General features: G+C 36.4%; 1 long non-coding RNA gene across 1 annotated transcript in view; it reads right to left on the reverse strand.

The window, feature by feature from the left end:
* Positions 1-495: 495 nt before the first annotated feature.
* LOC105481704 (uncharacterized) overlaps positions 496-21345 on the reverse strand; it is a 49228-nt gene continuing 28378 nt past the window's right edge. Inside the window, exons 2-4 of the long non-coding RNA XR_003018098.2 lie at positions 9689-9808; positions 8885-9015; positions 496-626 (exon numbers count right to left, since the gene is read on the reverse strand). This is a non-coding gene — a long non-coding RNA (uncharacterized lncRNA). The remainder of the gene's footprint in view (positions 627-8884; positions 9016-9688; positions 9809-21345) is intronic.

Genomic DNA, 21345 nt, shown 5'->3' on the forward strand with positions numbered 1-21345 from the left:
GCCACCGCACTCCAGCCTGGGCAACAGAGCGAGACTCCGTCTCAAAAAAAAAAAAAAAAAAAAAAATATATATATATATACACCTCGTCAAATCAAAATAAGACTTTAATCTCCCCTTCAGTTCAAAGCGTTTCTCCTTCTCTCAGCTTGGCCCTACTCATGGCCTGGGGACATGCAGTGGAGAAGGGAATGTGATCCGGGCCACATTTAGCACAAAGGACACCTGATGGTCTTCGGCTCCCAGTCAGGTGCGACAAGAGGGAATTGACTGGATTTCTGGCCCCTCACCAGACTCGTTTGTGTAGGATCTATGCAGCTGAATGGGGTGATGTTTCTGGAAGCTTTTGCTTGTTATTTGTGCCAGCTTTTTCACTTCTGTTTCCCCGGATTTTATTTTGCTTCTGTTTCCAGGCTGTCCAGTAAGAGTCTTGTATTCCTCTGGACATGGTGATTGGTTTAGGGACTGGTCACGTGATTCCATTGGGGCCAATCAAAACTATTTCTGGGATTTTTATTGAAGCACCTTGTAAAGATATACTCTGTTGCTGTTGTTTTTTTTTTATCCTGCTGTCATTGCTCAGAAGATGAAGCTATTGCCAATTATCTTGCTACCGCAAAGAGATACCCTGAAAATGAGATAAGTGCAAATAAAAAGCAGATCTAAGAGAGGAAGAGAGTCTTGACAATATCATACCAGTACTCATATTCATACATGTAGAAGCTAAGTCCCCTTATACTTCTTGATAATACTAGCTCTGGTTAGCACAACTTTCATGGTAGCGTTCACTACCATGGAATGGTATTTTATATGGTAGATGTTTGTGTGGATGAGTGTTATATATACTCATCTCATCCTGACAACCACTCTGTTAGGTGTGTATTAACATCTTCCATTCTATAGATGAGAAAATGGAGTAATAAGGAAGACAACAAAATTTGTTCCAAGTCACATAGGTAGTAAGTAGCAGAGCCATGAGGAAAACAGGTCTCAAGCTATGCTCCTGACCCGATATCATATTGGAGGATTTAACTTGGCTCTACCCATGTTGTGAGTACACGCAGACACAGGACTTAGGAGAGAGACCAGAACTCAGTGCAGAGCTGAAGCACTGAGAAAGCTAAAAGCAAAGTCACTCTGGGATAATGGGCAAAGTAAGAACTTGGCATTTTTCATGTCTGTTGGAGAAGACAAAACCTTATAAAAGTATTTATGACAAAGTCTAGAAGCAATTAAAATTTTACGTACTGAGACTCTTTTACAAATTGTGATAAGGGTTTTGGTACAAGAAAATGGGGTTGCAACACGAACTGGATCAGAACAGCATAGAAAATCCAGAGAAAATTCAATATCACTTTTAAAGCACAGGAAAAGAGTCAAATGCAGATTGGCCAGTAACTAACTGAGATGTTTTGTCGCTATATTATATTTTTACACGTTCCTGATTTTATATATATGTGTGTGTGTATGCACACACATATGTACACATGCATCTGTATAAAATATACATGTGAAAAAAATGCATATATGTGTATATGTATATGTGCACACACATATATATATGGAGTGAGATTATGAAATAAATTGCTCACATATACATATTGTGTATGAACAATTTGTATATATATAATAAATAAATGACTATAACTCTTATTCCATAATAGGGGTTTGATCTTTGGTCTTTCTCAATATATTACTAACTGGGTGTTAGGAAATCCCAAATTAATGAACTCCTTCTGGTATTGCTATCAAAAGGCTGGATTGTTTATTCCTTGCCTGACTTTTGCAGTCTGATTTAAATACTTAATATAGACAATGTTGACAGCTAATGGAATGCAATTTTAACAGTTTCTATCATTCTTTTTTTTTTTTTTTTTTTTTTTTTTTGAGACGGAATCTCGCTCTGTCGCCCAGGCTGGAGTGCAGTGGCGCGATCTCGGCTCACTGCAAGCTCCGCCTCCCGGGTTCACGCCATTCTCCTGCCTCAGCCTCCCGAGTAGCTGGGACTACAGGCGCCCACAACCGCGCCCGGCTAATTTTTTTTTGTATTTTTAGTAGAGACGGGGTTTCACCGTGGTCTCGATCTCCTGACCTTGTGATCCGCCCGCCTGGGCCTCCCAAAGTGCTGGGATTACAGGCTTGAGCCACCGCGCCCGGACTCTATCATTCTTTAGTAGAAGAATGTAGGAATGAATTAATTTCCTATCACTGCCACAACACAATACCACACATCTAGCAGCAAAGAAACAACACAGATTTATTAACTTGCAATTCTCTAGATTAGGAGTTTGGCACGGGTCTCACTGGGTGATATGGTTTGGATCTGTGTCCTCATCAATATCTCATGTTAGACTGCAATCCCCAGTGTTGGAGGTGGAGCCTGGTGGGAGATGATTGGATCATGGGGGCAGTTTCTCATGAATGGGTTAGTACCATCCCCTCCATGAACCTCCCTGCAACTCTCTTCTTCCTGCTCTAGCCATGTGAGACATGCCTGCTTACCCTTCGCCTTCCACCATCATTGTTAGTTTCCTGAGACCTGCCCAGAAGTGGAGCAGATGCTGTTATGCTTCCTGTACAGCCTGCAGAAACATGAGCCACTTAAACCTCTTGTTTTCATAAATTACCCAGTCTCAGGCATTTCTTTATAGCAGTGCAATAATGGACTAACATATTGGGCTAAAATCAAGGTGCCCTCAGGGCAGTGTTTCTTTCTGAGAGTTCTTAGGAAGAATCTGCTTTCTGGCCTTTTCCAGTTTTTAGAGGCTGCCCTCTTCACTCTTGGCCCTCTTCCTCCATCTGCAAAACCAGCAAAGTCAGGCTGAGTTTCTTCTCATGCTACCACCTCTGGTGCTCTCTCCTGATTCTCTCTTCCACTTTTAAGGATCCTCATGATTACATTGGCCCCACCTGGATAAGCCCGGCTAAACTTTCTACTGTAAGGTCAGCTGATTAGGAACTATCATTTTATCAGCAACCTTAGACTGACTTTGCTATGTTATATTGCATATTCACACTTTCTAGGGATTAGATTGAGGAAACAAAACATCATAGGTGTTTTTACATTCTGTATTTGCATGAACTTCAAATACATGAAAATTATGGAGACCAGCTTCTTTATTGTGAATCTAGTTAATATTGTTTACATTTTTAAAAGACTATTATATAAGATTCCCTAAAATGTACATTTGATATCAGGTATCCTGGGATCAAATAAAATATCTCTATTATTTTTTATTCATTATTATTTCTATTATTCTACTACTATTATTATTACCTATTATTTCTACCTCAACTCATCCAGTATCAATTATCTTTTTAAAAAATTAGAATTTCTTTTAATGAGTTGAACATTGTGATTCTTTAATGATATGTTTATTTAACAGTATGACATGTTTGTGGAAGACGATGTTTGTATATGTAGTACTTGAATAATTTTTCTCACATGATACATAACATTTGATAAATTAGGAAATAGAATACAGTAGAAAAGATGACTAAATGATGTTATTTTGTAAAAATCATAGACTTTACCATTTTCTTTTACAAGCGTCTAATCATTCTCATGCAAAATAAGAGAAATTCCATTATCTTATATCTTATTCTAGCTAGAAAGTATACAACAGTGTGACTTCCAGCATAAAAAGATGAAGAAAATAGTTGTTGACCAAATACACAAAGATGAAAGGAACATTAAATCTATAAAATCAATTTATTTGTACATCATGCTCAATATTCTTTTTTGGACATCTATTTAATTCCATAAGTATTCATTGAACACAATGCAAGGCCCTCTTTAGTAATGAGGCGCTATTGAGAAAACGGCTCCCAGGCAATAAAAGAGGTGGACATATATAAATGATGATAATATGAAACAACTGTGATAAATAGTATGACAGAAGTGAAAATCTTACTAGTGCACAAGCTGCATGGAGGCAGAGGTTTCACTAAACACAAAGCGAAGAAATACACTCAATGATATGAATAGAATGTGCTATGGGAATATAAACAAGAAAACACAAAATGCCATGAGACAGAAGGGGAAAAAAGGGCTTTAGACACCATGATTTTGGAAAGTTTCACGCATTAAGAATTTAAGAAAAAATTGATAATTGAAACAGATTTCATGCTCCACGCTTGACTTCTAAAAATGTTATCATCCCTCTCTAACACTAGGTGGCATTACAGATGCAGGCATGGGCAGAAACATTTATTAGATTTGTGCCTACCTACTTATGATGGGATTCTTCTAGCTTATGCTGCACTTTGCCCGGGGTAGCCAGACTAGAGGAAGACAAATACTGAAAGGAATAATACCAGTGGGGATTTTGTTCAGGAACAGGAATTCCATCCAAAACTTGGATTTTAATCAATATTCCTTTGATTAAATGTATAATTTTTAAATTAAAAATTTTCAAGACTTTTAAGTTTGAATTATAAATCTTATTTTATTTTTACGTTCAGTAATTTTGAAAAAATGCTTTTCTGAATTTGATATTTGAGATCAAATTCTTTTTCAAACAAAACCATTTTATGTATTTAATAAAATTGCCTTGGATATGTTAAACTACAATGACAACTTTAAAACATCTGTATTATCTCAAATGTTTAATTGACTAAGATACGTACAGATTTTATTTTAAACACTCAAATACAGATCTAACAACATCTTGCTAAGTACTGAAATTGTAAATCAAGTAAATCAGACTTACAAACATAGTAGATCAAATTCTTCTAAGCATTTTCCAATGGCTTGAGGCCCAGACCACACACACAACACACCATGATTTCCTCCCTACTAACTGGCCTAAGCTGGAAATGATGCTACAGGCTGTTTTGTATGGTCACATTTTTTTATTGCTAGTGAACAGGGGCTTTCTAAAACTCAGTCTTTTCCTCTGAAATTAGCTACTTACTTAATTTTATGTTTGCAATGCTGTGCCTTTCTCTTAGGTAACCTGTCCCTTACATTCAAAGGGGATTTTCCCAGCACTTTGAGAGGCCGAGGCGGGCAGATTGCCTGAGCTCAAGAGTTCGAGACCAGCCTGGGCAACATGGTGAAACCTCGTCTCTACTAAATACAAAAAAAAAAAAAAAAAAGTGGGCAAAGGATATGAACAGACATTTCTCAAAAGAAGACATTCATACAGCCAACAGACAAAGGAAAAAATGCTCATCATCACTGGCCATCAGAGAAATGCAAATCAAAACCACAATGAGATACCATCTCACACCAGTTAGAATGGCGATCATTAAAAAGTCAGGAAACAACAGGTGCTGGAGAGGATGTGGAGAAATAGGAACACTTTTACACTGTTGGTGAGATTGTAAACTAGTTCAACCATTATGGAAAACAGTATGGCGATTCCTCAAGGATCTAGAACTAGATGTACCATATGACCCAGCCATCCCATTACTGGGTATATACCCAAAGGATTATAAATCATGCTGCTATAAAGACACATGCACACGTATGTTTATTGCGGCACTATTCACAATAGCAAAGACTTGGAATCAACCCAAATGTCCATCAGTGACAGACTGGATTAAGAAAATGTGGCACATATACACCATGGAATACTATGCAGCCATCAAAAAGGATGAGTTTGTGTCCTTTGTAGGGACATGGATGCAGCTGGAAACCATCATTCTTAGCAAACTATCACAAGAACAGAAAACCAAACACCGCATGTTCTCACTCATAGGTGGGAACTGAACAATGAGATCACTTGGACTCGGGAAGGGGAACATCACACACCGGGGCCTATCATGGGGAGGGGGGAGGGGGGAGGGCTTGCATTGGGAGTTATACCTGATGTAAATGATGAGTTGATGGGTGCTGACGAGTTGATGGGTGCAGCACAGCAACATGGCACAAGTATACATATGTAACAAACCTGCACGTTATGCACATGTACCCTAGAACTTAAAGTATAATAATAATAAAAAATAAATTAATTTTTAAAAAAGTAGCTGGGCGTGGCACCTGTAATCCTAGCTGCTTGGGAGGCTGAGGTAGGAGAACTGCTTGAATCCAGGAGGCGGAGGTTGCAGTGAGCCGAGATCACGCCACTGCACTCCAGCCTGGGTGACAGAGAGAGACTCCATCTCCATTAAAAAAAAAAAAAAAAAAAGGGGGATTTTCAGGTCCTCGTGCTTATAATCCCTTTTCTATAATTATTGTGTTACCTCTTTGTATAGGCCTAGTGTGTGCTGATGGAGTTTAGAACTCCTTCCTTAGGCTGGTTACATCCCTTTTCACTTTCATTGTATATGTGCCTCACTCATCCACACTTTATAGACATTTAATTAATATGAGCCTATAACTTCCCTTTTATCCTAGAGCAAGGGAAGCAACTTTGTCTCAAATAGACTTCCCAGCACTGGACACCAGAGTCAAGGGGCACAGGTTTGAGCTTTTGATCAAAATGGTACCAGACATCCAAGTCTCAGCAGTTGATCCTGAAATATGGTGAACTCTTCCAGCTTTGAACTCACTTCTGCTTTCACATGTTTTCTGCCCACCGTGACCAAAAGTATTAGATATTTCTGTCTGATATCAACAGCATCAGACACTATCAGAGCTCATATTCACTCAACCCTGTAATTCTACACAGAAGGGATCTGTGGTTTCTCTGTTGACCTGGTAGCCAGCGGTAGAATTAGGACTAGAACTCAAGGATCATTTTCTTTCTCTGCAACTCCACTTATATGAGATGCTGGTTTATAGGGACAATTTTTGTCTTACATAGTTATAAAATATTAGAGTCATTTTGCCTAAACCACTTATTATATAAAAGAAGAATCAATTGGCCCAAGAATAATCAATTGACATAGCTAGTGACCTTAGGGAATGACTTGATTTTGTGAGCTTTAATGATAGCCACTATTTATTGAAAAAGTACTATGTACTAGAAATGTAATTGCTGTTTTCCATGTATAGCAATAATATTGTAAGAAAGGTATTACTAACTAATTAACAGATTAAGTAATTGAGACTAAAATGTTAGTTAACTTCTTTAAGGTAAGAAAAGAGATGAGGAGTCCAGGCACGGTGGCTCCCACCTTTAATCTCAGCACTTTGGGAGGCTGAGGTGGGTGGATCATCTGAGATCAGGAGTTCAAGACCAGCCTGGCCAACATGGTGAAATACTCTCTCTACTAAAAATACAAAAATTAGTCAGGTGTGATGGTGCACAGCACCTGTAATCTCAGCTACTTGGGAGGCCGAGGCAGGCAAATTGCTTGAACCCAGGAGGCGGAGGCTGTAGTGAGCCCAGATCATGCCACTCCAGCCTGGGTGACAGAGCAAGACTCTGTCTAAAAAAAAAAAAAAAAAAAAAAAAGAGAGAGAGAGAGAACAAAGATGAGGAATAAAACTAGTGTTACCTCTTCTGAACTTGAAAGCCTCTCTATTATTAGCATTTTTGTTTAGTTTTAGTTTAGCTGGATTTTTAAAAAATATATGACTTATCAGGAGTTTATTACCAAATTGTTTTTGAAGTTATTTATAATCTCTTATCTAGGTAGTTTACTGATTTTAAGTCAAATTTCAAATGACTGTCTGATATGGTTTGGCTCTGTGTCCCAACCCAATTCTCATGTTGAATTGTAATCCCCATGTGTTGGAGGAGGACCCTGGTGGGAGGTGATTGGACCATGGGGGTGGACCTCCCCCTTGCTGTTCTTGTGATAGAGTTCTCATGTGATCTAGTTGTTTAAAAGTGTGTAGTACTTCCCCCTTCACTCTCTCTGTCTCCTGCTGCCATATGAAGACGTGACTGCTTCCCCTTCGCTTTCAACTATGATTGTAAGTTTCTAGAGGCCTCCCCAGCCGTGCCTTCTGCACAGCCTGTGAAACTGTGAGTCAATTAAACCTCTTCTCTTTATAAATTACCCAGTCTTGAGTAGTTCTTTATAGCAGCATGAGAATGGATCAATAAACTGTTGTTCAGTAATTTATATGACATAGGCCCCTGGATGGGGCCCTACAACAATGGCCTCTATTTTTCAACAGGTAGACAGAGTGAGAAATAATTTTTACGTTCTAACATTTCTGGAATACTTCTTAGGATGTAGCCTCTGCATCTAGTGGTGTGTGATGTGGGAGTCTATAGATAGGCAATCCTGAGCTGATGCAAGTGTTCAGCAATGCTTATTGGGATTTGGATTTGGTCCAAGTTCTGCTCCACAATCCATGATTTGCTTTAGTCTCCATGCTTGCTGCATCACACCTGCCAACATCTCCACAACATTCTGTACAAGCAGAAAAGATCCTTTTGTGTCAAGAAAGCAAAAGTTTTCGAAGCAGCCCTTCCACTTCTGTCTCTCCCCACTTCCATAGAGGCTCCCTAAGTTACTAGGGGAAAAAGAATTATGAGTAGGGGTTGGCTCAGGCATCACACAGAAGATTTTGGATTACCAAAATCCTCTGAAATTTAGGGAAAAAAAAGTGACCCTGAGGTAAAAATGCAATGATAAATTCTGAAAAGTATAATCTCGTTTATATCCTTATCTCTTCAGCAGAACCAGGAAATAGTTCTGGGCCTGGCCTCTCTAGATCACTATGCCAAGTTGAGTGAGAGGCCAACTCCACAGAAGAGGGATAGGCTATAATCTGTCCCACAGAGGGATTAGTTCTTGAGGATGCACACTTCCGCTTGAAAGTTTTTCAGAAGTAAATCAAGGTAACCGCTGACATACTCATTCACACTAAGTTCAACGTAGAAAATTTATTCTTCAAGTTTTAGAGCAGACCTCATTTATACATATTGTTGTATGAAAAAATATATACCTTAAAAGTATATGAAAAAAGAAAAAGTATAATTGCACAAGCATGTCAAACAACGACTAGAATGAGGGGAGCAGATACTGCTAATTCCTTACCAAATATCTATCTTCTTCTTTTTTCTTAAACAGAATCTTGTCATTGTTGCTGTTTTTACTCTTCTGGACTGTGCATTTAGAGGTAGCCAAGTGGCAAATTTCCACCTGAAGATTGAAGACATTGGGTGGGACTTCCCCCAAATAGAAAACAAATATTAGAATTTTTAAACTGTGAAATATAACTAAAGAAAAGCAAATAATGTGCTGATTTGATTTAACAAATAATCATAAAGCAAACACCTATGTCACCATCTGTATCATATTTTTAAAATTTTGTTTGTGATGGTCATCCATATTGTTGTGCGTAGCTTTACTTTTTTTCATTGCTGCAAGAAATACAGTTGGCCTTCAGTATTCATGAGACATTGGTTCCAGGACTACCCATGGATACCAAAATCAGCACATACTCAAGTCTCACAGTTGGCCCTGCAGATATGAAAAGTTATACCTGCCTATATAAGGGTTTCACATTCTGTGAATAAGGTACAGTATTTTTGATCCACGTGTGGACATGGAACCTGCCCCTACAGAGGGCCTACTATTTCTACTAAAAAATAAAATTCCTATGTAAGTGGACCCATGCAGTTCAAACCTGTCTTGTTCAAGGGTCAATTATATACACTGATCTGCTTATTTACTTTGCTATTGATAGATTTAGTTTGTTTCTCATTTAGCTTCTAATTACACATTTTTGTGTATGTATCCTGGGTGCATAGAAATCATTATACACACTCATTAGTCACTAGGGTATACACCAGACAGTAGAGTTTCTGAATTAAGAAATAATGTATAGATTTAACTTACCAGGTGATATCAAGTTGTTCCAAACTGTTTGGAAAGTGGTTGTCAAAAGTAGTGGATGACAGGATAGTTCTATTGCTCTACATCCTCACCATTCATTGATATTTTTGTACTATTGCCAGTCTGATGGGTGGGTAGAAATAGGTTATTATTATTTTGATTTTTCTAATTACTAGCTTGGTCTACACATTTTCTTAGGTTAATTGACCATGAATTAGTTTGTTTGGGCTGCTATAACAAAGACCACAAACTGGATGGCTTAAACAGACACTTACTGTCTCACAGTTCTGGAGGCTGGAAGTCTGGGGTGCTGGCAGTGTTGGTTCCTTCTGTGGGCTGTGAGAAAGAATCTCTTCTGTGCCTCTTGACTTGCTCCAATGGTTTGTTGGCAATCTTTTGTGTTTCTTGGTTTTTAGATGCACCAGCCCAATCTCTGCCATAATGTTCACATGGCATTCTCCCTGTGTGTGTGTCTGTGTCCATATTTCCTCTTTTTATAAGACAACGATCATAATGAGTTAGGAGCTCACCTTACTTCAGTATGACCTTATCTTAACTAATTACATAAGCAACAATCCCAATTTGTAAATTTTATTGCATTCTGCAGTATTGGGGGCTAGGACCTCACTATATGAATTTTTGAGAGACACAGTTTAATGCATTACAGGTCGCCTGGGTCTCATCTTTTGTAAGGAAACTGTTAAAGCCTTATTTACTCATTTTCTTTTAGGTGGTGGTGTATTTATTCTTGATTTATAAGATTTCACTGGTATACCAGATCTTTGTTCAAGATACGTGTTGCAGTCGTAACCTCTCTTCCAATGGCTTTTCACTCTCATTAATATTGCTTTTATGAATGAGTTTTAAAAATTTGAATGTGTTTGAATTTTTTGATATTTCCTTTTTACTTAGTGACTTTTGTATATTGTTTAAGAAATATTCTCCTACTCTACTTCATGGAGATATTTTCTTATCTCCTAAAGTTTTATAGATTTGTCTTTCACTTTCAGGCTCTTCATCTATCTGGAAATACACTTTAAAATTTTTTTTTCAAGTGGCCATTTCACTGGCCCAGTTCCATTTGTTGAAGCTTGCCAATTACCTATTGACATGTTATGGCGTCTCTGTCATTTTGTGTCCATATATATGAGGGCTTGTATTTGAACTCCTGATCTGTGTCACTGGTCTATGTTCCTTATCTCTGTGCTATAAAAAGCAAACAAACAAAAAAAAACTGTCTTAATTACCATAGCTTCAAGAGTATCTTTCCTGTTCTTATTTCTTCTCATTTTTATATGAGAATCTCATGAAATTTATAGATTAATTTTGATAAAATTTACATCTGAAAAATATTTTTTCCATAAACATAGCATATCTTCCTTTTACTTTCAGTCTTTTTAATATTCCTCAATAAAATTATAATTTTCTCCATGGAGATTTTCACAAATTTTATGAATTCCTAATATTCTTAGATTGTTTAATGCTATTGTAACTGATACTTTTTTCCTGTTTTTTTCTGTTATATAGGAATACAATTGATATGTGTATATTTAGGTTGTATCCAGACACTCTACTAAATCCTTTTGTTAATTTAAAAACTGTTTACATTATTCTAGATTTCTATGTTTACAATCACATTACCTATGAATCGTGAAAGTGTTGTATTCCCTTTCAAATTATTTATATCCAGTTTTCCCAAAACTACTCATCAAACAGACTATCCTTTTCATGTTGTTTACTCTTGGGCCGTTATCAAAGATGAGTTGACTGTTGTCTTAGTCCATTTGTGCTGCTATAAGAGAATACTACAGACTGGGTAATGTATAAAGAATAGAAATTTATTTCTCACAGTTGTAGAGGCTGGCAAGACCAAGATTAAGGTACCAGCAGGTTTTGGTCATCTGGTGATGTCTATATTCCCTGAAAAAGAGAAACTTATGACTTCAAATGGCAAAAGTTCTAAGGACAAGTTGCTGAATGCTGCATGAAATCTCTTTTGTAAAGACTTTAATCTCATTTATGTGGAAGGAGCCCTCATGGTGCAATTCTCTTTTAAAGGCCCAACCTCTTAATGCCATCACATTGTCAACATCTGAATTTTGGAGGGGACACATTCAAACCACAACGACTGCATTTGTGTGTGTTTGTTTCTGGGTTCTCTATTCTGTTCCATTGGTTAATGTGTTTGTTTTTATGCCATTAACAAACCGTTTTGATTACTACGCATTGTAATATGGTTAGAAATCAGGAAGCGTGAGGCCTCCGGCTTTGTTCTTCCTTGTCAAGATTATGTTGTCTATTTAGAGTCTTTTGTAATTTCGTAAGAATCTGAGGGTGGTTTTGCAATTTCTGTGAAATTTTCTATAGGAATTTTGATAAGGATTTCACTGACTCTGTGGATTGCTTTATGTCGTATAGCTATTTTAACAGTGTTAACCTTCCAATCCATGAGCATGAGATATAATACAATTGATTTTTACATATTGATTTTTATATCTTGTTACTTTACTGAATTTATTTATTAGTTCTAACAGTTTTGGGGGAAATCTTTAGAGTTTTCTATACATAAGATTATGTCTGCAGACTATTTAACTTATTTCTTTCTGATTTGGATGTATTTCATTTTGATTTCTTGCCTGATTGCTCTGGCTAGGACTTTGAATACTATTTTAAGTGGTAGTGGTGAGAGTGGGCACTTTTGTTTACTCCTGATCTGAGAGGAAAAGCTTTCAGATGTTCACCGTTAAGTATGTTGTTAGCTGTGAGCCTGTCATATATGGCCTTTAGTATGTTGAGATATATTTATTCTATCCTTAAGCTATTATCATGAAAGAGTGCTGAATTTTGTCAAAAACATTTTCTGCATCTGTTGAGATGATCTATGAGTTTTATCCTTTATTTTGTTAATGTGGTGTATCGCATTTATTGATTATGTTGGACAATTCTGGCATCCCAGAAATAACTCCCACTGGATCATGGCGAACGATCCTTTTAATGTGCAGTTGGATTCGTTTGCTAATATTGAGAATTTTTACATCTATGATTATTAGAGCTGTTGGTCCGTAAAATTCTTGTCTTGTAGTGTCCTTTTCTGGCTTTGGTCTCAGGGTAATGCTGATCTTATAAAATGAGTTTGGATTTTTAAAAAATTTTGAAAAAGATTGGAACCAGTTCTTTTTAGAATATTTGGTAGAATTCAGCTCTGCAGCTATCATGCCCCAAACTTTTACTTGGGTATCTTTGTTATATTTTTATTAATTTTTCTCAAGTAATCAGGTTTTGTTTTTTAAATTTCATTGAAGTCTGCTCTTATTTTACTATTTCCGTTTGTCTTCATGCTTTGAGTTTAATTTGGTCCCCTTATTTTTCATGATTTCTTAAAATCTTATTATATTGTTTCAAAAACATTGTTGTTTTTAAAAATTGGCATTTAACGTTACATAAATGGCAATTTAAGCACTGTTTTAGGTGTGTTCCATATGTTGAGTTTTCATTTTCATTCAGTGCACAATATTTTTAGGTTTCTATGGCTGTTTTGCTGTTTGACCCATGGGCTATTTTAAAGTGTGTTATTTAGTCTCAAATATTTGAGCATTTCCAGATTTCTTTCTGTAATTGATTTTTGTTTTAATTCCATTTGGTGAGATAGCATATGTTGCCTGATTTCAATTGTTCAAAATTTGTTGATGTTTCTTCATAGCTGAGAACACAGTGTATCTTGGCAAAAGTTTCATGTGCATATGCAAGTATGTATTTAGTTCATGTTGTATAGTGTATTCAAAATATTAATTCAGTCAAGTTGTTGATAGTGTTGTCCAGGTTTTCTTTTTTTTCTTTCTTTTTTTTTTTTGAAACAGAGTCTCACTCTGAGGCCCAGGCTGGAGTACAATGGCACGATCTTGGCTAACTACAACCTCTGCCTCCCTTGTTCAACTGATTCTCCTGCTTCAGCCTCCCGAGTAGCTGGGATATTACAGGTGCCTGCCAACATGCCCAGCTAATTTTGGTATTCTTAGTAGAGATGGGGTTTCCAGCTTGGCCAGGCTGGTCTCGAACCCCTGACCTCAGGTGATCCACTCATCTCAGCCTCCCGAAGTGTTGGGATTATAGGCATAAGCCACCATGCCCAGCCTATGTTGTCCAGGTTTTCATTATCCTTACTGATTCCCATTTACTTATTCAGTTACTAAAAGAGGAATATTGAGATGTCCAATACAAATGTAGATTTTTCTATTTCTCTTTGCAGGTCTACCAGTTTTTGCTTCATGCATTCGGAAACTGCATAGTTTGATGCATATACATATAGAATTTTTAGAGCTAATTGACTACTTGATTCTTTTATTATTATATAATACCTCTTTTTCCCTCTGGAACTATTTGTTTTGAAGTCTACTTTATCTGATATAAGTAGTGATTATAGCTTTCCTGAGTTAATGCTTTCATACTATAATTATTTCCCATCCCTTAACTTTAAATCTCTACACATATTTATAATTAAATGGATTTCTTGTAGACAGCCAGTGGTTGGAATTTTTTAACCAGTCTCTCAATGTCTGCCATTTGATTTGAGTGTTTAGACATTTACATTATATATAATTCTTAATATAATTGTGTTTGTATTTACTAGCTCATGAGTGTATTCTATTTGAACACATCCAAGTTCATTCACCTTTCTTCTTTTTTCTGCTTTCTTTGGATTAATTGAATATTTTCAAAAATAGCTTTATTCAATTTTTACTATTGGTTTATTAGGTGTACATGTTTTTAGTACTTTCTTTATAGATTACAAAAGAAACCATTAACTTACCATGGTTACCTTTAAATATTTACCACCTCATTTACAGTGTGCAACAACTTTACAAGCATATACTTTCAAGTTTTTCCCCTTCTTCTTTACATGATTGTTGTCATCCAATTTATTCTGAACAAGATTATTGGATGAACAACTTAGTTTCATACGTTTTAAACCTATGATTTTTACTTTAGACAGTTATCTTTTAAAATTATTAAAAATTAGATTAAAATATCTATCTTACTATCCTCATTTTTATCATTTCATGCACTCTTTATTTCTTTGTGTAGATCCAAGCTTTGGTCTGGTCTCACACTCCTTATAACTGAAAGTCTATTTTTAAAAACATATTGTTCTACCAGCGGTCGATTCTCTTGTTTTTCTGAAAACATGTTTATTTCATCTTTTGACGTTTGTATCTCTCATTCTTAAACATATGTTTGCTGAGTATAGAATTTTGAGTCGACAATATTTTAAAGACAACGCTTTGTCTTCTGGTGCATGATACAGTCGAATAGTCCAGCATAGGGTATTATAATGTAATATAATATAGTTTCTAATGAGAATCTTGCTATGATTCTTGTTGTCATTTTTGTGTATTTTGTTGATAACATTTCTTTTTCTTTCCTCTGTCTGCCTGTAGGATTTCTCTTTAGCTTTGGCTTCTAGAAGTTTGACTGCAATGTATCTATTTTTTAGAATTATCATGTTGACATTTTCTCAGCTTCTGGACCCATGGTTTGATATCTTCCACTATTTTTGGTACATTTTGGCAATTATGTTTTCACATAATCATCTGCTCTGTTCTGTCTCCTCCAAGATCACCAAGTTTATATATGTCAGACTGACACATATCCCACAGCTTTTGGATGCCTTTTTCTGTTGTTTCCCCTTCTCCACTCTATTTTCTCCTTGTGCTTCAGTTTTGGTAATTTTTATTGACTTATTTTCATGTTCATTCATTATTTCTTCTTCTCTTTCAAGACTATTGATAGGCTACATAAAAGAATTCTTCACTTCTGATATCATGGTTTTTAAAAAAAATTCCAAGTCATTTTACTTGACATTTTCTTATAGCTTTCATCTCTCTGCTGAATATTAGAAAGGGCCATTGTAATGGTGTCTGAAACCTATTACTGGAGTTGCTGAAATCTTGAACAAAATTGCCTGGCATCCTGCTACTTTGGGAGAAAGTTTTAAAGCTAAAATGAAAAAAAAAAAAACTACCCATGGAACTCCAGAGAACAATTAACTTTCATTTGTTAATAAAATAAAATTTCATTTTATGTTAAATTAATTTCAACATAAAATGAAAAATGGCATACGGGAGTATTAGAAATATAGCTTCTGCCTTATTTAAATATAACAATATTAAAACAATTACTTAAGAATACAAGAATCTCTTCCTGTGCTCTGGGATAAAAGGGTTTTCTACTCCTGCCCCAGAGGCTCAGCTTTTTGGCAACATAAGAGGGAAGAATCCAGGGAAGTGGGTTATGATTTGTGTTTGACTCCAGAAGCATCCAATCACCTCCTCACATATGCACTACTAAGCAGGGGGCTCTTGCCAATTTCTTCTCTTTTCTCCAGTCTTATAAGTACCCAGTAAAGAACAATGAAAGAGATTGTGAATGTATATAAATTCCCCTTTGTCTGGGTCCCCCAGTTATTCCAAATTGATATGCTAGCTGGAATCAGCTTCGTAAATAATTCTAGGCACAAGCAATCAAAACCTACTTCAATCAATGTAAAAGTGTCTACTTTAAAAGCCACTTAACTTCTCTTATCTCACAAAGCTTTTTCCCTAGAATGGAAAATTATTAAGGCTAGTTTTATATTCAGGTTCAGTAACAAGGATACTCATTTATTCATTCATTTAAAAATTATTTATTGTCTGTTTATTTCATACCAGGCATTTTTCTCATTGCTTTGGATGAAAAAGTACCAAAACATACAGATACACATTTTGTTTCCAAGGAAAAAATCATTCTAATGTGCAGAAAGACAATAAAAAAGTAATTTCCCAAGATACAAAGTGATAGAAGATATAGATAACTATGTTAGAAGATATATCTATATACAGTGCACTGTATCCTTGGAATGTTATTTCTTCAATATAGACAATGTTTTAAGGAAGATAAAGTAATCTGTGAATTCTGTCAAATGCTGCTGATTCATTAAGTAAGATGAGAACTGAGAATTGGACAGTGTTCTGATTTAGCAATGTAGAGGGGATTGGAGAGAAGATTTAGAAGAAAAAGGAGAAGAGGGATTAGATCATGAAAATAAAAACTGCTTTAGGAAAGTATTGAAAAAAAAATGAAGCAGATAAACAATATTTTATGACTGTAGAATGTTTAGCAATTTGAATAGTAATTTCCCACTTGTTGTTTCCTTTGAAACGCTCCGTGAGACAGAAGCAATGATTTCCCATTTCAAAATTAGGAAATTAAAACTCAGGAAGGTGAAGTGTCTTGGATACCATTATGCAGCTATCAGATGCCACAGCTGGAAACAGAATCCAGTTCTGACGTCCAGTCCGAACTCTTCTAGATTGCACAATGGAGACGTAATCCCCGGTGAAAATAAATTCCGCCTGCTTAATTGTTCTGCTTGGGGCCATGCTCAGCTGAGTTCATTGTGCAGCTTAGTCCACTAGTTGATGTTTCGCAGGTTGGTGAAATAATTTGTTTATTCTGCTCCAGGAATCCTGTGGGTGTTCAATATGTGTTAATTTGTTTGACTAAGTCTCAGAGGAGAGTTGTAAATCCCAGCATGTTTCTTTATTGAAGAATGTAACCGCAATTCACATATAATCACTATAATCATGTATTTATTCCTCAAAGTAAGATCCCTTTGATGTTCTCAGTGACAACTGGGGACCTTATTTCAGTTGATGCTTGTAATGTAGAATCATCCAAAGGACCATTATTGTTCCAATTAGCATATACATTTAATATTTGTACCAGGCAGAAGAAATTTTTCAAGTACCTAATATTCTTTCCTGGCCCTTGGAATTTCATTTTTAGACAAAACTAGTTAAGTCCAAATTAATGGCCATCAGATATACAGAAAGGACATTTTGTCAGAGATATACATAAATATGTACTTACGTTCTTATGCTGTAAAGAAGGCATTTATGAGTGTTCATCAGACCACCAAGTGAAATTGTTGGCTGAGTTTTTGTGTTGCTATACTCCAGTACAGAGAAAGAAAACAATGTGTTTCTGGCACGGAGGGTCAGTAACAGGAAATAATGTTTTAAAATGAGAAATGATAATGCTATAGAAAAATAGAGGAATAATCCACCAATCAGACACATACATGCGCATACACATGCACACATGCATGCACGCACACACACACACACACACACACACAACTTGCTACTAAATAGAGAAAATGGAGAATTGGAGAGACATACATGTTGAAGACTTGCCACAACCCTGAAGGTTTCCATTTGCTGAGACGTGAGGAACTTGTGTCTTAAAATATTGAACAGGCTTGCACTCCACCTCGGAGAATTAAGGTAGCAACTGTTTTAGATGGAATTGTACTATGAGAGCTGAAAACAAAAACCTCTCTTTAGTTTCTAATTAGATGGAGAGCCAAGAACATGAGTATTAGAATTCTGCATGCCCACAAAAGGGCCTCTGGGGCAAAGGACTCCGTTAGGGAGGAATTCCTGACCATAATGAGGCTCATAACCCTCAAAGGGGAGACTAATATTTGCTTAAAAGGATTGTTATCTTCCACATGTAATCTACAGAAATAATGTTTTTGATGATTATATAATCATACACATATAAACATATATCATGATTGTGTATTTTTTGTATGTGTACCTCTTTACATTAATAATACTTGTAGAGTGGTCAGAGTAAGAAACATCACATTTCTTCATTTCATAAAATGAATTTAAATCCAAACCTAAGCTTCTATGCCACCAGTCTGTCTGACAAAATCCTCAATGTTCCTCTAGGATTGTGCAAAGGTCCTAGAGTTTTATGCAAAGCAAATATTTTAGGAGGCACTTCCAGTATGGGATTCATGCTGGTCCCTTTCAGATGCCTGTTGCTTCTAAGTCCTCATAATCCTTTGATGCTCAGGATGCCTGGAGCTCTGGTGCTCCTTTGCAGACTGGTCTTTGTTGGTGCTAAAACTCAGCTGCCCAAACTCCTCCTTCATCCCCAGGGCAGTGCTAGAAGCAGAGTAAGTTTGCATTGTTCTTGCCTACCAAATTCCATCCTTTTCTCACCCTGTTGCTAGGCTTTTTTTTTTTTTTCTCTCTGTCTCTTACTGTCCACAAAGATCTCCTTTCACTCTCCACATTGTGGATGCATGTAATAATTTCTTTAATGAGTCTAGGCTTTTATAAGATACAAACGATTGGTTTCATACAGTTCCTACCATCCATCAGTTCAATTACAAACTACCAGCTTGGGTGGCAGTGGAAGAAGATAAACAGCCACAGTTGCAAAGGAGAGAAAGAGAGAGCATTGCGTGTCCGGTATGTTAGATGGTCCAGAAATGCTTGTGAGGACAGGAGAAACATATAGGCTAACCCATAGGTTAGTCTACGCTCTCTTTGACAATAATATTTGACCCAAAGTCTGTGTATTTTTATGAATCTCCTCACAATAACCTTTACCTTAACTTTAACTTGGGGAGAAGGAGAAAAGGAAGAATTCCAGGGAGATCACAAGTGAGCATAGAAGGAGTGGAAAGGTTGCAAAAAGCTGATGTGTTCAGTTACTTGCTACTGAAATTCCAGGCAGCAGCTGCTGCTGCTATGGAAATGAGATTGGAAAACTTGCTTGGATCTCTTCTTTAGCAATGCCCTTTCAGGTGGTAAATAGTAACGAGCAAGGAGGTTGTACAGAAAACGGGAAACATTATAAAATTAGAGGACTAGGACATAAAGAATGTTCCAGCTTCTCTAAATCTTGTGAAAAAAAAAATTGTGAGCTGTCTGTCTGTGTAGCTTCCCTCTTCGTCCTCAGTTTTCTTCTTCCTTCTCTTCCTCTTTGTTCTCCTCCTCCTCTGAAGCACAGACATAGACACAGACATACAGACACACACACACACACACACACACACACACACACACACACAATCTCTCTTTGCCATTATCTTTCCTGTTGCACTGTAGCTTCCTCTTGTTTCCCTGATTTCTAGGATCTTTTAACTGTATTAGATATTTGTAGTTTTTGTTGATACATAATAGATGTACATATTTTGGGGATACATGTGATAACTTCATACAGTAATATAATTTGTAAATATCAAATCAGGGTAATTGAGATGTCCGTCATTTTAAATATTCATCTTTTCTTTATGCTAGAACATTCAAATTATTCTTTTTGTTATTTTGAAATGTACTGTAGATTAATGTTGACTATAATCATCCTAGTGATCTATTGAACACCAGGTCTTATTTTTTCTATCAAGCAATATAATTATACCCATTAATCAACATCTCCTCACGGACCACCAAACTTCCTGGCCTCTGGTAGCCACCATTCTGCTCTCTATCTTCATGAGATCCACTTCTTAAGCTCCCACATATGAGTGAGAACATGTGATATTTATCTTTCTGTGTCTGGCTTATTTCACTTAACTAAATAACCTGCAGTTTTATCCATGTTGCTGCAGTGGATAGTCCGTTCTCATGCTGCTATGAAGAAATATCCAAGAGTGGGTAATTTATAAAGAAAAGAGGTTTATTAAATTGACTCACAGTACGCATGGCTGGAAAGGCCTCAGGAACCATACAATCATGGTGGAAGGCACCTCTTCACAGGGTGACAGGAGACAGAATGAGTGCCAAGTGAAAGTAGAAGCCCCTTATAAAACCATCAGATCTCATGAGAACTCGCTAACCATCATGAGAACAACACAGGGAAAACCACTCCCATGATTCAATTATCTCCACTTGGTCCTGCCCTTGACATGTGGGAATTATTACAATTCAAGGTGAGATTTGGTTGGGGACTCAGAATGAACCCATATAAGACAGGATCTCATTCTTTTTATGGTTGGATAACATTCCATTTTTTATAAATATCACATTTTCTTCATCCATTCATCCATTGATGGCACTTAGTTTGATTCCATATCTTCACTACTGCAAATAGAGCTGCAATAAATATGGGAGTACAGATGTGTCTTTGATATACTGATTTCCTTTCTTTGGGTTGTATACCTAGGGATTATTGTGGGATAACTGGCTCATATGGTGGGATTGCTAGTTCGTATGGTAGTTCTATTTTCAGCTTTTTGAGAAACTTTCATACTCTTCTCTATAATGACTGTACTAAGGTACATTCTCCCAACAGTGTACAAGGGTTCCTCTGACTCCCCATCCTTTCAAGCATCCATTACTCCCAGTCTTTTTGATACAAGTCATTTTAACTAAAATGAGAGAACATGATAGTTTTTATTTGTATTTCTCTGATGATTAATAATGTTGAGCATTTCTGAAAATATACCTGTTGGCCATTAGTATGTCTTCTTTTGAGAAATGTCTGTTCAGATCTTTTGCCCATTTTAAAATCTGATTATTTGTTTTTTGCTCTTGAATTGTTTGAGCACCTTATACATTTTTGTTATTAATCTCTTGTTTAATGGATAGTTTGCAAATATTTTATGCCATTCTGTTGGTTATCTCTTCACTTTGTTGATGGTTTTTTGCTTGTTTGTTTTTGTTGTTGTTGTTGTTTTTTGCTGTACAGAAGCTTTTTAGCTTTATATAATCCCATTTGTCTACTTTTGCTTTGGTTGCCTGTGCTTTTGAAGTCTTACACGAAATATCTTTGCCAATGACAATATCCTGGAGAGTTTTCCTAATGTTTTCTTATAGTAGTGT

Source organism: Macaca nemestrina, chromosome 10 (genome assembly GCF_043159975.1).
Source record: "Macaca nemestrina isolate mMacNem1 chromosome 10, mMacNem.hap1, whole genome shotgun sequence".
Taxonomy (NCBI): Eukaryota; Metazoa; Chordata; class Mammalia; order Primates; family Cercopithecidae; genus Macaca; species Macaca nemestrina.